This window comes from Symphalangus syndactylus, chromosome 5 (assembly GCF_028878055.3).
Source record: "Symphalangus syndactylus isolate Jambi chromosome 5, NHGRI_mSymSyn1-v2.1_pri, whole genome shotgun sequence".
NCBI lineage: Eukaryota > Metazoa > Chordata > Mammalia > Primates > Hylobatidae > Symphalangus > Symphalangus syndactylus.
In genome coordinates, this window is record NC_072427.2 from 29870592 (window position 1) to 29887655 (window position 17064).

The 17064-nt window shown below is 39.2% G+C and overlaps 1 protein-coding gene across 20 annotated transcripts in view; it reads left to right on the top strand.

Moving 5' to 3' along the window:
- NRG4 (neuregulin 4) overlaps window positions 1-17064 on the top strand; it is a 138610-nt gene that overhangs the window by 26683 nt on the left and 94863 nt on the right. The window lies entirely within an intron of this gene.

The following is a 17064-nucleotide window of genomic DNA, read 5'->3' on the forward strand; positions in this document are numbered from 1 at the left end:
AAGATTTTACTTTTCTATTTTTGCCTTTCTAAAAATTAATTCATGGTAATAGCCATTTGTGCCAGCTTTTTATATCACAAGGAGATGCTTAAACAACAACCAAAGGAAAATATGTGGCAAAGAAGAATAGACATTTTTCTGTGGATGTAGTTTATAGAAAAATTATATTTGGCCTTCAAAGAAAGTTTTTAAGATTTTATGTTTGTTACTGATTCACATACTGACAGGTTGTGATCAAAATAATTTTCCTAGAAAAGTAGTCTGAAGTTTTTTCATTTTGTTTATTCTAAATTCTAAAACCAAAAGCTTTTAAAAATAATCAGAAAGGTCCTGACACTGAATATTCTGTTATTTATTAAATGCCTAAGACAAGATTTGGGGGGTATTGAGATCTAATGGTCTCTACCGTGGTTTTCTTGGTGGCTTTATACACAATATTTTGCTTTTCTTTTCTGATGTACCCTGAGTCAGGCCTCACAAAAACGAACAATATTGTAAGACTTGCAAAGTCAGCATCTAAGGCAATTCTTAAATGTATGATAAGGGTATTTTCAACCAATTGACTGGAAAATCTTTTTGGTCTATTTCTACTGATATTTGAACACTCTATTGAAGTGGTGTGAAACAAACCTTAAAGCTTGAGCTTTTTCTTGATTTAAATTACTGTTATTTTTAAGAATGTGTTGTTCTTAGCATGGTGGCTCTGTGCCTAGCATATAGTCTTATTACTGGGTAATTCTCCTCTCTACTTCTTGTTTACCCTGTGTGCTGGCTTTTCTTGAGTAATGTATGCCATACATATGCTCATTTTCTTTCACCATTGAAAGCATTTATCTGTGAATAATTACAGCTTTATTCTTCCTTTCCAATTTTTAGGGGTTTTATTTATTTATTTATTTGAGACAGAGTCTCACTCGGTCACCCAGGCTGGAGTCCAATGGCACAATCTCGGCTCACTGCAACCTCTGCCTCCTGGGTTCAAGTGATTCTCCTGCCTCAGCCTCCCAAGTAGCTGGGATTACAGGCATGTGCCACCACAACCAGCTAATTTTTGGAGAGACGGAATCTTGCTCTGTTGCCCAGGCTGGAGTGCTGGAGTGCAGTGGTGCAATCTTGGCTGACTGCAACCTCCACCTCCTGAGTTCAGGCAATTCTCCTGCCTCAGCCTCCCGAGTAGCTGGGACTACAGGAGCATGCTGCCATGCCTGGCTAATTTATTTTGTATTTTAGTAGATACGGGGTTTCACCACGTTGGCCAGGTTGGTCTTGAACTCCCGACCTCAGATGATCTGCCCGCCTCAGCCTCCCAAAGTGCTGGCATTATAGGCGTGAGCCACTGTGCCTGGCCCCAATTTTTATGTTTTATATTTCTTTTTATTGTCCTAATGTGCTAGTTAAGACTTCCAGTATAATGGTGATAGAAATAGTGAAATTGGACTTCTTTGCCTTGTTTCTAATCTTAGGGGAAAGGCTTTCAATATTTCAATGTGAAATATGATGCTAATTGTAGGTTTTTAGTAGATACTCTTTATAAGCTTAAGCAATTTCCCCTAGTTTGTGGAGATTTTTTTTCCCTCGTGAATGGGTATTGAAGTTTTATCAGATGCCTTTTTTGAATCTATTGAGGTGACAATATAATCTTTGTCTTTTATTTTGTTAGTGTGATGAATTGTATTAATTCACACATATTAGACCAACCATGCTGATAAACCCTACTGGTCATGATATATTATCCTTTTACTATATCACTAGATTCAATTTGCTAATTTTTTAAGGATTTTTTTGGTCTGTGTTCATGAGGATTAATAGTAATTTTCTTTAATTTCTTGTCAAGTTTTGGCATCAAGGTTATGTTGGCTTCAGAAAAATGAGTTGGGAAATGTTCATTCTTTAGTATCTAAAAGAATTTGTATAATGTTATCTCTTTTTCCTGAAATGTTTGGTGGAATTCACCAGTGAAGCCATCCAGGCATAGTGTTTCCTTTGTGGAAAGATTTTAAATTAGAGATTCAAATTTGTTTATTTTTGCTTTGTTACCTGTGCCTTTGAGGTGTTATTCATAAAATCTTTTCCCAGACCAGTGTCCTGAAGTCTTTCCCCTATGTTGCCTTGCAGTAGTTTCATAGATTCAGGTTTTTCATTTAGGTTGTTAATCCATTTTGAGTTGCTTTTTTTATAAGGTTAGAGGGTGGGGGACTAGTTTCATCCTTCTGTGTATTGCTATCTAGTTTTCCCAGCACTATTTATTGAAGAGATTGTCCTTTCCCTAATGAGTGTCCTTGATGCCTTTGTGAAAAATCAGGTGGCTGTAGAAGCACGGGTTCTTTAATTCTGGGTTCTCTATTCTGTTCCATTGGTCTATGTGTCAGTTTTTATGCCAGAACCATGCTGTTTTGGTTACTACAGTTTTGTAGTATATTTTGAAATTGTAGCATGATGCCTGCAGCTTTGTTCTTTTTTTTTTTTTTTTTTTTTTTTTTTTTGAGACCGAGTCTTACTCTGTCACCTAAGCTGGAGTGCAGTGGTGTGATCTTGGCTCATTGCAACCTCCGCCTCCTGGGTTCAAGCAATTCTCCTGCCTCAGCGTCCTGAGTAGCTGGGACTACAGGTGTATGCCACCACGCCCGGCTAATTTTTTGTATTTTTAGTAGAAGCGGGGTTTCACCATGTTAGCCAAGATGGTCTCGATCTCCTGACCTTGTGATCCACCCGTCTTGGCCTCCCAAAGTGCTGGGATTACAGACATGAGCCACCATGCCTGGCCTGCAGCTTTGTTCTTTTTGCTCAGGATTGCTTTATCTGTTCTGAGTCTTTTAGGATTTCTTTTGCTATTTCTATGAAGAATGTAATTGGTATTTTGATAGGGATTGCATTGAATCTGTAGGTTTCCTTGGGTAGTATGATTATTTTAAACAATATTAAACCTTCTGATCCATGAGCATATCTTCCCATTTGTTTGTATCCTCTTCAATTTATTTCATCAGCATTTTATAGTTTTCATTGTAGAGATCCTTTACTTCTTTGGTTAAATTTATTCCTAGATATTTTACGTTTTTGTAGTTATTGTAAATGGGATTGTCTTGATTCCTTTTTCAGTTTAGTTAATCATCCATGTATAGAAATGCTGCTGATTTTTATATGTCGATGTTTGTATTCTGCAACTTTACTGAATTCATTTATTAGTTTTAAGAGTTTTTTGGTAGCGTCTTCAGGTTTTCCTATATAGAAGATCATGTCATCTGCAAACAGGAACAGTTTGATTTCCTCCTTTCTAATTTGGATGCCCTTTATTTCTTTCTCTTGTCTAATTGCTCTACGTAGCACTTCCAGTACTATGTTGAATAACAGTGGTGAGAGTGGGCATCTTTGTCTTCTTCCAGTCCATCCGGTATGATGTTAGCTGTGGGTTTATTATATATGGCCTTTATTTTGTTAAGGTATTTTCCTTCTATACCTAATTTCATGAGAGTTTTTAATTATGAAGGGATGTTGAATTTTATCAAATGCTTTTTTATGCACCTGTTGACATGATCGTATGGTTTTTCTCCTTCATTCTGTTGATATAATGTATCATATTGATTGATTTGCATATGTTGAACCATACTTGCATTCCTGACATAAATCCCACTTGATCAGGTGTATTACCTTTTTTATGTATTTTGGATTTGGCTTCCTAGTATTTTGTTGAGGAATTTTACATCTATGTTCATTGGAGGATTTATCCTGTAGTTTCTTTCTATTGTGTTCTTGTCTGGTTTTGCTATCACAGTTATGTGGGCCTCATAGAATCACCATTTTTTTTTTTTTTTTTTTTTTTTTTTTTGGAGGAGGAGTCTCACTCTGCCACCCAGGCTGGAGTGCAGTGGCACATCTCAGTTCACTGCAGCCTACCTTCCCCTCCCCGGTTCAGGCAATTCTCCTACCTCAGCCTCCCAAGTAGCTGGGATTACAGGTGTAGGCCATTGTGCCTGGCTAATTTGTGTATTTTTAGTAGAGAGGGGGATTCACTAGTTGGCCAGGCTGGTCTCAAACTCCTGGCCTTAAGTGATCCAGCTGCCTCAACCTCCCAAAGTGCTGGGATTACAGGCGTGAGCCACCACACCCAGCTGGAATCACTTTTTTTTTTTTTTAAAAGAGTTTGAGAAGAATTACTTTTAATTCTTCTTTAAAGGTTCATTACAGTTCAATGGTGAAGTCATCTGGTCCTAGATTTTTCTCTGTTCTCAGTTATTACTGCTTTACTTTTATTACTTGTTATTGGTCTATTCAGGTTTTCCATTTCTTCTTGGTTCCATCTTGGTAGGTTGTATATATCTAGGACCTCATCTATTTCCTCTAGGTTTTCAGATTTATTGGCATGTAGTTGTTTATGATCCTTTGTATTTCTGTGGTATCTGTTGTGATGTCTCATTTTTCATTTCTGATTTTTTTTTTATTTGGGTTTTCTTTTTTCTTTTTTTTTATTATACTTTAGGTTTTAGGGTACATGTGCACAATGTGCAGGTTTGTTACATATGTATCCATGTGCCACGTTGATTTCCTGCACCCATTAACTCGTCATTTAGCATTAGGTATATCTCCTAATGCTGTCCCTCCCCCCTCCCCCCACCCCACAACAGTCCCCGGAGTGTGATGTTCCCCTTCCTGTGTCCATGAGTTCTCATTGTTCAATTCCCACCTATGAGTGAGAACATGCAGTGTTTGGTTTTTTGTCCTTGCGATAGTTTACTGAGAATGATGTTTTCCAGTTTCATCCATGTCCCTACAAAGGACATGAACTCATCATTTTTTATGGCTGCATAGTATTCCATGGTGTATATGTGCCACATTTTCTTAATCCAGTCTATCGTTGTTGGACATTTGGGTTGGTTCCAATTCTTTGCTATTGTGAATAGTGCCGCAATAAACATACGTGTGCATGTGTCTTTATAGCAGCATGATTTATAGTCCTTTGGGTATATAACCAGTAATGGGATGGCTGGGTCAAATGGTATTTCTAGTTCTAGATCCCTGAGGAATCGCCACACTGACTTCCACAATGGTTGAACTAGTTTACAGTCCCACCAACAGTGTAAAAGTGTTCCTATTTCTCTACATCCTCTCCAGCACGTGTTGTTTCCTGCTTTTTTAATGATGGCCATTCTAACTGGTGTGAGATGGTATCTCACTGTGGTTTTGATTTGCATTTCTCTGATGGCCAGTGATGATGAGCATTTCTTCATGTGTTTTTTGGCTGCATAAATGTCTTCTTTTGATGAGTGTCTGTTCATGTCCTTTGCCCACTTTTTGATGGGGTTGTTTGTTTTTTTCTTGTAAATTTGTTTGAGTTCATTGTAGATTCTGGATATTAGCCCTTTGTCAGATGAGTAGGTTGCAAAAATTTTCTCCCATTCTGTAGGTTGCCTGTTCACTCTGATGTTAGTTTCTTTTGCTGTGCAGAAGCTCTTTAGTTTAATTAGATCCTATTTGTCAATTTTGGCTTTTGTTGCCATTGCTTTTGGTGTTTTAGACATGAAGTCCTTGCCCACGCCTATGTCCTGAATGGTATTGCCTAGGTTTTCTTGTAGGATTTTAATGGTTTTAGGTCTAACATTTAAGTCTTTAATCCATCTTGAATTAATTTTTGTATAAGGTGTAAGGAAGGGATCCAGTTTCAGCTTTCTACATATGGCTAGCCAGTTTTCCCAGCACCATTTATTAAATAGGGAATCCTTTCCCCATTTCTTGTTTTTGTCAGGTTTGTCAAAGATCAGATAGTTGTAGATATGCAGCATCATTTCTGAGGGCTCTGTTCTGTTCCATTGATCTATGTCTCTGTTGTGGTACCAGTACCATGCTGTTTTGGTTACTGTAGCCTTGTAGTATAGTTTGAAGTCAGGTAGCGTGATGCCTCCAGCTTTGTTCTTTTGGCTTAGGATTGACTTGGCGATGCGGGCTCTTTTTTGGTTCCATATGAACTTTAAAGTAGTTTTTTCCAATTCTGTGAAGAAAGTCATTGGTAGCTTGATGGGGATGGCATTGAATCTATAAATTACCTTGGGCAGTATGGCCATTTTCATGATATTGATTCTTCCAACCCATGAGCATGGAATGTTCTTCCATTTGTTTGTATCCTCTTTTATTTCATTGAGCAGTGGTTTGTAGTTCTCCTTGAAGAGGTCCTTCACATCCCTTGTAAGTTGGATTCCTAGGTATTTGATTCTCTTTGAAGCAATTGTGAATGGGAGTTCACTCATGATTTGGCTCTCTGTTTGTCTGTTATTGGTGTACAAGAATGCTTGTGATTTTTGTACATTGATTTTGTATCCTGAGACTTTGCTGAAGTTGCTAATCAGCTTAAGGAGATTTTGGGCTGAGACAATGGGGTTTTCTAGATATACAATCATGTCATCTGCAAACAGGGACAATTTGACTTCCTCTTTTCCTAATTGAATGCCCATTATTTCCTTCTCCTGCCTGATTGCTCTGGCCAGAACTTCCAGCACTATGTTGAATAGGAGTGGTGAGAGAGGGCATCCCTGTCTTGTGCCAGTTTTCAGAGGGAATGCTTCCAGTTTTTGCCCATTCAGTATGATATTGGCTGTGGGTTTGTCATAGATAGCTCTTATTATTTTGAGATATGTCCCATCAATACCTAATTTATTGAGAGTTTTTAGCATGAAGGTTGTTGAATTTTGTCAAAGGCCTTTTCTGCATCTATTGAGATAATCATGTGGTTTTTGTCTTTGGTTCTGTTTATATGCTGGATTACATTTATTGATTTGCATATGTTGAACCAGCCTTGCATCCCAGGGATGAAGCCCACTTGATTATGGTGGATAAGCTTTTTGATGTGCTACTGGATTCGGTTTGCCAGTATTTTATTGAGGATTTTTGCATCAATGTTCATCAAGGATATTGGTCTGAAATTCTCTTTTTTGGTTATGTCTCTGTCAGGCTTTGGTATCAGGACGATGCTTGCTTCATAAAATGTGTTAGGGAGGATTCCCTCTTTTTCTATCGATTGGAATAGTTTCAGAAGGAATGGTACCAGTTCCTCCTTGTACCTCTGGTAGAATTCGGCTGTGAATCCATCAGGTCCTGGACTCTTTTTGGTTGGTAAGCTATTGATTATTGCCACAATTTCAGAACCTGTTATTGATCTATTCAGAGATTCAACTTCTTCCTGGTTTAGTCTTGGGAGGGTGTATTTGTCAAGGAATTTATCCATTTCTTCTAGATTTTCTAGTTTGTTTGCATAGATGTGTTTGTAGTATTCTCTGATGGTAGATTGTATTTCTGTGGGATCGGTGGTGATATCCCCTTTTTCATTTTTTATTGCATCTATTTGATTCTTCTCTCTTTTCTTCTTTATTAGTCTTGCTAGCGGTCTATCAATTTTGTTGATCTTTTCAAAAAACCAGCTCCTGGATTCATTAATTTTTTGAAGGGTTTTTTGTGTCTCTATTTCCTTCACTTCTGCTCTGATTTTAGTTATTTCTTGCCTTCTGCTAGCTTTTGAATGTGTTTGCTCTTGCTTTTCTAGTTCTTTTAATTGTGATGTTAGGGTGTCAATTTTGGATCTTTCCTGCTTTCTTTGGTGGGCATTTAGTGCTATAAATTTCCCTCTACACACTGCTTTGAACGTGTCCCAGAGATTCTGGTATGTTGTGTCTTTGTTCTCGTTGGTTTCAAAGAACATCTTTATTTTTGCCTTCATTTCATTATGTACCCAATAGTCATTCAGGAGCAGGTTGTTCAGTTTCCATGTAGTTGAGCAGTTTTGAGTGGGTTTCTTAATCCTGAGTTCTAGTTTGATTGCACTGTGGTCTGAGAGACAGTTTGTTATAATTTCTATTCTTTTACATTTGCTGAGGAGAGCTTTACTTCCAACTGTGTGGTCAATTTTGGAATAGGTGTGGTGTGGTGCTGAAAAAAATGTATATTCTGTTGATTTGGGGTGGAGAGTTCTGTAGATGTCTATTAGGTCCACTTTGTGCAGAGCTGAATTCAATTCCTGGATATCCTTGTTAACTTTTTGTCTCGTTGATCTGTCTAATGTTGACAGTGGGGTGTTAAAATCTCCCATTATTATTGTGTGGGAGTTTAAGTCCCTTTGTAGGTCACTGAGGACTTGCTTTATGAATCTGGGTGCTCCTGTGTTGGGTGCATATATATTTAGGATAGTTAGCTCTTCTTGTTGAATTGATCCCTTTACCATTATTTAATGGCCTTCTTTGTCTCTTTTGATCTTTTTTGGTTTAAACTCTATTTTATCAGAGACTAGGATTGCAACCTCTGCCTTTTTTTGTTTTCCATTTGCTTGATAGATCTTCCTCCATCCCTTTATTTTGAGTCTATGTGTGTCTCTGCACGTGAGATGGGTTTCCTGAATACAGGACACTGATGGGTCCTGACTCCTTATCCAGTTTGCCAGTCTGTGTCTTTTAATTGGAGCATTTAGCCCATTTACATTTAAGGTTAATATAGTTATGTGTGAATCTGATCCTGTCATTATGATGTTAGTTGGTTATTTTTCTCATTAGTTGATGCAGTTTCTTCCTAGCCTCGATGGTCTTTACAATTTGGCATGTTTTTGCAGGGGCTGGTACCAGTTGTTCCTTTCCATGTTTAGTGCTTCCTTCAGGAGCTCTTTTAGGGCAGGCCTGGTGGTGACAAAATCACTCAGCGTTTGCTTGTCTGTAAAGTATTTTATTTCTCCTTTGCTTATGAAGCTTAGTTTGGCTGGATATGAAATTCTGGGTTGAAAATTCTTTTCTTTAAGAATGTTGAATATCGGCCCCCACTCTCTTCTGGCTTGTAGAGTTTCTGCTGAGAGATCAGCTGTTAGTCTGATGGGCTTCCCTTTGTGGTTAACCCGACCTTTCTGTCTGGCTGCCCTTAACATTTTTTCCTTCATTTCAACTTTGGTGAATCTGACAATTATGTGTCTTGGAGTTGCTCTTCTCGAGGAGTATCTTTGTGGCGTTCTCTGTATTTCCTGAATCTGAATGTTGGCCTGCCTTGCTAGATTGGGGAAGTTCTCCTGGATAATATCTTGCAGAGTGTTTTCCAACTTGGTTCCATTCTCCCCGTCATTTTCAGGTACACCAATGAGATGTAGGTTTGGTCTTTTCACATAGTCCCAAATTTCTTGGAGGCTTTGTTCATTTCTTTTTATTCTTTTTTCTCTAAACTTCCCTTCTCACTTCATTTCATTCATGTCATCTTCCATCAGCGATACCCTTTCTTCCAGTTGATCGCATCTGCTACCGAGGCTTCTGCAATCTTTGTGTAGTTCTCGATACTTGGCTTTCAGCTCCATCAGCTCCTTTAAGCCCTTCTCTCCATTGGTTATTCTAGTTATCCATTCTTCTAATTTTTTTTCAAAGTTTTTAACTTCTTTGCTATTGTTTTGAATTTCCTCCCGTAGCTCAGAGTAGTTTGATCGTCTGAAGCCTTCTTCTCTCAACTCGTCAAAGTCATCCTCCGTCCAGCTTTGTTCTGTTGCTGGTGAGGAACTGTGTTCCTTTGGAGGAGGAGAGGTGCTCTGCTTTTTAGAGTTTCCAGTTTTTCTGCTCTGTTTTTTCCCCATCTTTGTGGTTTTGTCTACTTTTTGTCTTCGATGATGGTGATGTACAGATGGGTTTTTGGTGTGGATGTCCTTTCTGTTTATTAGTTTTCCTTCTACCAGACAGGACCCTCAGCTGCAGGTCTGTTGGAGTTTACTAGAGGTCCACTCCAGACCCTGTTTGGCTGGGTGTCAGCAGCGGTGGCTGCAGAACAGCAGATTTTCGTGAGACCACAAATTCAGCTGTCTGATAGTTCCTCTGGAAGTTTTGTCTCAGGGGAGTACCCGGCCGAGTGAGGTGTCAGTCTGTCCCTACTGGGGGGGTGCCTCCCAGTTAGGCTGCTCAGGGGTGAGGGACCCACTTTAGGAGGCAGTCTGTCCATTCTCAGATCTCCAGCTGCGTGCTGGGAGAACCACTACTCTCTTCAAAGCTGTCAGTCAGACAGGGACATTTAAGTCTGTGGAGGTTCCTGCTGACTTTTTGTTTGTCTGTGCCCTGCCCCCAGAGGTGGAGCTACAGAGGCAGGCAGGCCTTGAGCTGTGGTGGGCTCCACCCAGTTCGAGCTTCCTGGCTGCTTTATTTACCTAAGCAAGCCTGGGCAATGGCGGACACCCCTCCCCCAGCCTCGCTGCTGCCTTGCAGTTTAATCTCAGACTGTTGTGCTAGCAATCGGCAAGACTCGTGGGCATAGGACCCTCCAAGCCAGGTGCGGGACACAATCACCTAATGTGCTGTTTTCCAGGCCTGTTGGAAAAGCACAGTATTAGGGTGGGACTGACCCGATTTTCCAGGTGCCATCTGTTACCCTTTTCTTTGACTAGGAAAGGGAACTCCCTGACCCCTTGCGCTTCCCGAGTGAGGCAATGCCTCGCCCTGCTTCGGCTCACGCACCATGCGCTTCACCAACTGTCCTACACCCACTGTTTGGCACTCCCTAGTGAGATGAAACCGGTACCTCAAACCGAAATGCAGAAATCACCCGTCTTCTGTGTCGCTTAGGCTGGGAGCTGTAGACCGGAGCTATTCCTATTCGGCCATCTTGGCTCCACGAGACTGGGTTTTCTTTTTTCTTAGTTTAGCTACTGATTTGTCAATTTTGTTTATCTTTTCAAATAACCAATTTTCATTTCATTGGTCTTTTGTATTTTTTCTCTCAATTTTATTTATTTCTGCTCTGATCTTTATTTCTTCTACTAATTTTGAGTTTGATTTTTTCTTATTTTTTTAGTTCCTTGAGATGCATCATTAAATTGTTTATTTGAAATCTTTCTAGTTTTTTGTGTAGACATTTATTACTATAAACTTGCCCCTTAATACTGCTTTTGCTGTGTCCCATAGGTTTTGGTATGTTGTGTTTCTATTTTCATTTGTCTCATGGGAATTTCTGATTTCTTTATTTTCTTTTTTAATCCATTGTGATTCAGCAGGGTGGTGTTTAATTTCCATGTATTTGTACAGTTTTGAATGTTTCTCTTATTGATTTGAAGTTTTATCCATGTGGTAAAATAAGATACTTGATATTTCAATTTTTTAAAAAATTTGAGACTTGTTTTGTGTCCTAATATGTTGTCAGTTTTGGAGAATGTTCCATGTGCTGATGAAAAAAATCAGTTGTTGGGTGAAACGTTATGAAAATTATGTCCATTTAGCCTATGGTGCAGTTTAAATCCAGTGTGTCTTTGTTGATTTTCTGGCTAGATGACCTGTTTAATGTTGAGAGTGGGTGTTAATGTCCCCAACTATTATAGTATAGAAGTCTGTTTCTCTCTTTAAATCTAATAATATTTGCTTTATATATCTGGGTGCTCTGGTGCTGGGTGCATATATATATATATTTATATATATTTATATATTATATATTATTTATATATATTTATATATTTATCTATATATTTATATATATTTATAAATATATATCCTATATATCCTATATATAAATATATATATCCTATATATATCCTATATATAAATATATATATCCTATATATATCCTATATATATCCTATATATAAATATATATATCCTATATATATCCTATATATATCCTATATATAAATATATATATCCTATATATATCTATATATAAATATATATATTTATATATAGATATATATATAAATATATATATTTATATATATATATAAATATATATATTTATATATATATCTATATATAAATATATATATCTAATTTATATATATTTATATCTAATTTATATATATTTATATATATTTACATATATTTATATATATATTTATATATATATTTACATATATTTTTATATATATTTACATATATGTTTATATATATTTACATATCTATATTTATATATATTTACATATCTATATTTATATATATTTAAATATCTATATATATTTACATATATTTTTATATATTTGTATATATATTTATATATTTTTATATATATTTATATATATATATATTTATATATATATTTTTATATATATATATTTGACTGTTATATTCTCTTGCTGAATGGATCCATTGAGGATTATATAATGTTTCTTTTTCTCTTTGTACAGCCTGCTTTATATATCTAGGTGCTCTGGTCCTGGGTGCATATATATATTTACGACTTATATTCTCTTGCTGAATGGATCCGTTGATGATTATATAATGTCTTTCTTTTTCTGTTTGTACGGCTTTTGACTTGAAATCTGTTTTGTCTAATATAGATATTCCTGCTTGTTTTTGGTTTTTGTTTGTGGAATGTCTTTTTCTATCCCTTCGCTTTCAGTCTATGTGAGTCTTTATGGATAAAGGGAGTTTCTTGTAGGCAGTATATAGTTGGTTCTTGTTTTTATTTTATTTTATTTTTGAGATGGAGTCTCGCCCTGTCCCTCAGGCTAGAGTACAGTGGCACAATCTCAGCTCACTGCAGGCTCCGCCTCCCAGGTTCACACCATTCTCCTGCCTCAGCCTCCCGAGTAGCTAGGACTACAGGCTCCTGCCACCACACCCCGCTAATATTTTGTGTTTTTAGTAGAGACGGGGTTTCACCGTGTTAGCCAGGATGGTCTCAATCTCCTGACCTCTTGATCCGCCCACCTCGGCCTCCCAAAGTGCTGGGTTTACAGGCATGAGCCACCACACCTAGCCTCTTGTTTTTATTTTTTATCTTTTCGGCCAATCTATATCTTTTAAATGGAGTATTTAATCCATTGGCATGCAACGTTATTATTGATGAGGACCTCCTGTTTTTATGTTTGTTTTCTGGTTATTTTGTGTATCCTTTGTTTCTCTTTTATTTATTTTTGCAGTTGGTTGGTTTTCTGTAATGAAATGGTTTGAATCCTTTCTCTTTCTCCTTTGTGTATATCAGTTCTACCAGTGAGTTTAATAGTTTCATGTTTTTATGAGTGTGGTAATTGTCTTTTCCTTTCCATATGTAAGATTCCCTTGAGCATTTCTTATATAGCCAGTCTAGTGGTGATGAATTCCCTTAGTTCTTGCTTGGCTGAAAGCAAAGATTTTATTTCTCCTTTATTCCTGAAGGATATCTTTGCTGGGTATAATACTCTTTGCTGATAGTTTTTTTCTTTCAGTACTTTGATTATATCCTATTTTCTCCTGGCCTGTAAGGTTTCTGCTGAGAAATCCACTCAAACTAATGGGAATTTCCTCATATGTGACTTAATTCTTTTCTCTTGCAGTTTTAGAATTCTTTCTTTGTCTTTGACTTTTGATAATTTGGCTATAATGTACATTGAAGAGGACTTGTTTAGGTTGAATCTGTGTGGGATTATTTGAACTTTCTGGAATTGGATATCTGTCTCTCTCCCAAAACTTATGAAGTCTTCAGCTATTATTTCATTAAATATGTTTTCTGCATATTTAATGAATACTAGCTTTTTTCCCCTTCTTTTCTTCTTCTGGCCCATAATGTAAATATTTGTTCACTTAATGATGTCTGATACATCTTGGAGGCCTTTTTTTGGGTGTGTAGTCGGGGCTGCCTGTGTTACTTCAAAAGACCTGTCTTCACATTCGGAAATTCCTTCTTCTGGCTGATCTAGTCTGTTTACTGATGCTCTCACTTGCATTTTTTTTTTTTTTTAATTTTTGAGACAGAGTCTCACTCTGTCACTCAAGCTGGAGTGCAGTGGTGTGATTTTGGCTTGCTGCAACCTCCACCTCCTGGGTTCAAGCAGTTTTCTTGCCTCAGCCTTCCAATTACCTGGGACTACAGGCACCCACCAGTATGCCAAGCTAATTTTTGTATTTTGTAGTAGAGGCAGGGGTTCACCACACTGGCCAAGCTGGTCTTGAACTTTTGACCTCAAGTGATCTACCAGCCTTGGCCTCCCAAAAGTGCTGGGATTATAGGAGTCAGCCATTGTGCCTGGCCTCAATGGTATTTTTTATTTCATTAATTGAATCCTTCAGCTTCAGGATTTCTATTTGATTCTTTTTTATGATATTATTTCTTTATTGAATTTCTTATCTAAATAGTCAATTTTTAAAATTTCATTGTATTGTCTATCTATGTTCTCTTTTTTTTTTTGAGACAGAGTCTTGCTCTGTCACCCAGGCTGGAATGCAGTGGCGTGATCTCAGCCCACTGCAAGCTCCGCCTCCCGGGTTCATGCCATTCTCTTGCCTCAGCCTCCCGAGTAGCTGGGACTACAGGCGCCCGCCCATGCCTAGCTAATTTCTTGTATTTTTAATAGAGACGGGGTTTCACCATGTTAGCCAGGATGGTCTCGATCTCCTGACCTCGTGATCTGCCTGCCTCAGCCTCCCAAAGTGCTGGGATTACAGGCGTGAGCCACCATGCCCAGCCCCTGACTATCTATGTTCTCTTGTATCTCACTGAGTTTCCTTAAGAGTACTATTTTGAATTCTTTTCCTGGTATTTCATATAGTTCCTTATGATTGGAATCTTACTGGAGAATTACTGTGTTCTTCTGAAGATGTCCTGTTTGCCTGCTTTTTCTGCCTATGTTTTTGTTGTTGTTGGTTTGTTGTTTTTTTGTTTGTTTTTGCCTACGTTAATTTCTGTGCATTTGGTAGAACAATTGCCCCCTCCAATTTTCTGAAGTAGGCTTTATATGGAAAGACTTATACATATAGATGGGTCTTGGGGTGTCAGTTTGGTGGGGTACCTTGGTTTTGGGTCTAGATTAACATGTAGTATAGTCTCCATGTAGTTTCTTCAGCTGTAATCTGCACTAATAACATTTATGAGTGTCTCAGGAATCTAAGATGAGAGAGTGTGGCAGTGGTGGTGTGGCTTTGCTGAGAGTGAAGCTTTTTCTCAGATCAAGGGTGCGAGTATTCACACAGTGAGTCAGCCAACTTGAAGTCTTGCTGGGGTTGGGGCCTTGGAGTTGTTACTCTGGCTGGGGGTACAGGCACCTGGTTGCTCAGCCAGTCTGTTATGCCTGCCAGGGGTGGCTTACAAAGCTATTTCTTAGACCTGAGACATGGGTGCACAGCTGTTCAGCTGGCCTGAGGGCATGTCTGTCAGGGGTATCCCGCAGGGCTGTTTCTTAGGCCTGGGATGCAGATGCATGGCTTCTAAGCTGTCCTGGGTGTGTGTCTGTTCAAGTTTGCTCCTGGAGTTGTTTCTCTGGCCTAGGACATGGGTGGCTTCTTGGGTGACCTGGGTGCATGTCTGGTAGATGTGGCCAGGACTTGGGCACACATCCACTCAGTCTGGGAGTGTGTCTGCCAGGGGCAGCCCCCAGGGCTATTTCTCAGGCCTAGGAAGTGGACATACAGCTACTCAGTCAGCCTGGGGGCATGCTAGCCAGGGGCAGCCTGCAGGGCTGTTACTTAGGCCCAAGACTTACATGTTGGCAGCTTGGAGGCCTAGGGGCAGGTGAGCTAGGAGTAGCCCATGAATCTGTTTCTCAGGCTCTGATTGCAGGCATGGGGCCTTTGGGCAGGCCAGAGGTATGTCAGCAGGAGGGGTGGGTGCTGCAGGGCTGTTTCTCAGGTCCTAGGCTTGTAGCTGCTCCACCTGTTTGGGGGACAGCCCAAGGGGTTGCTTATCTGCTACTTGGTGGCCCCGAGTCCTTTCTTGCTTAGCTTAGGGGAGAGTGTGCAGCAGTTGAGCTGGCTCAGCAGTGGGTTCACCCTGGGTAGGACTGCTAGACTCTTCCTCCAGCTGGAAGTGTACGCAGTGGGAATTGGTTTCCCTGCTGTGTAGGACCAGATTTGCAACCCATCCTGGACCCAGGCTCTGCACAGCTGGGGTTATGGCATCAGCCATCTGTGGGCTGGGTGGAATGAAGATGAAACCCCAGTGCTGGAGAGGTGCAATGGCTACTGGTCCCAGAGGAGGACGCATTCCAGAGGTGGCTCTAATTTCAAGATGGCACTGTGCTGCAGCAGCATGGCTCACAGGATAGGTGGGGGTTGGGGAGTACACACCTTGTGTTCATAATCCAGAGCAGTGTAGTTGCATGAATTCCCAGCAGCTCTCCAAACTGGACCTGGGGCTTGGGATGACTGTGGGCATTTGCAGTGGCAATAGGAGCTGATGAGATTCTTCTCCTTACTATTTCCCTGAAAGGGAAAGTCTCTCCTGTCTACAAATCAATCTGATCCAGGCATGGCAGACAGTGCCATAGAGGCTAGATGTCTCTCCGTTGCTTCCAATCACTGTAGGTACCTCCTGGGCTTCCAATCACTATAGGTACCTCCCCACTCCCCTACTGCACTCCAGCACTCTCTGTTCAACACTCCAGTGAAATCTTAGCTCTTTATTCATTGCCTTGGTCCTTTCTTGTGTGTGTGGGTGGGGAGTATGGGTGCCAGGTGTCTCTAGTGAGCTATCTTGCTGACATCACTTCATTGTGGTTTTAATATGCATTTCCCTAATAGCTATTCCTTTAGTTATTTAATTTTAGCAACATTTGAAAGTTGTTCTTGACTTTTTTTCTTACCCTGCTCAGCTATACTGTGGGTGTACCTCCTAAGTATGTCTTTAATTATCTCTCTCTTTGTCCTAATTCCTGCGCTTTATTTCTTCACTATTATTAAAATAGCCTCCAGACTGCTTTCTCTGATACCATTTCCTCAGCAGATTCCAATTTATTTTCCACACTGCCATCAGAATGAATTTTCTAAAATGTTGATGTAATCATGTCACTCCCTTGCTAAAAAGCTTTCAAAGCTTCCCATTGCCTTTAAGATAAAGTCTACAATCTGGATCCAGCATGTTTTATACTACCTATTCTTGCCATTCTTTTCCCCACCATCCCGCCCTCCTACAAACATACACACTGCACACACACCACTGCACATTTCCTGTCTTGTGATCTACCTGCAGTTATTTGAATACATTAGATCTTCCTTCTTTTATGCCTTTAGACATGCTGTTACCTCTGTCTGAAATGCTCATTCATCTCTGTTTACAAAGTCTTATTCGTTCTACCTCTTGGAATCGTTTTCTGATTCTGCATAACAGTTAAGCATTGTGTGTGTGTGTGTGTGTGTGTGTGTAAATATAGTGACATACATATGTGTCTGTGAGAATATTAGG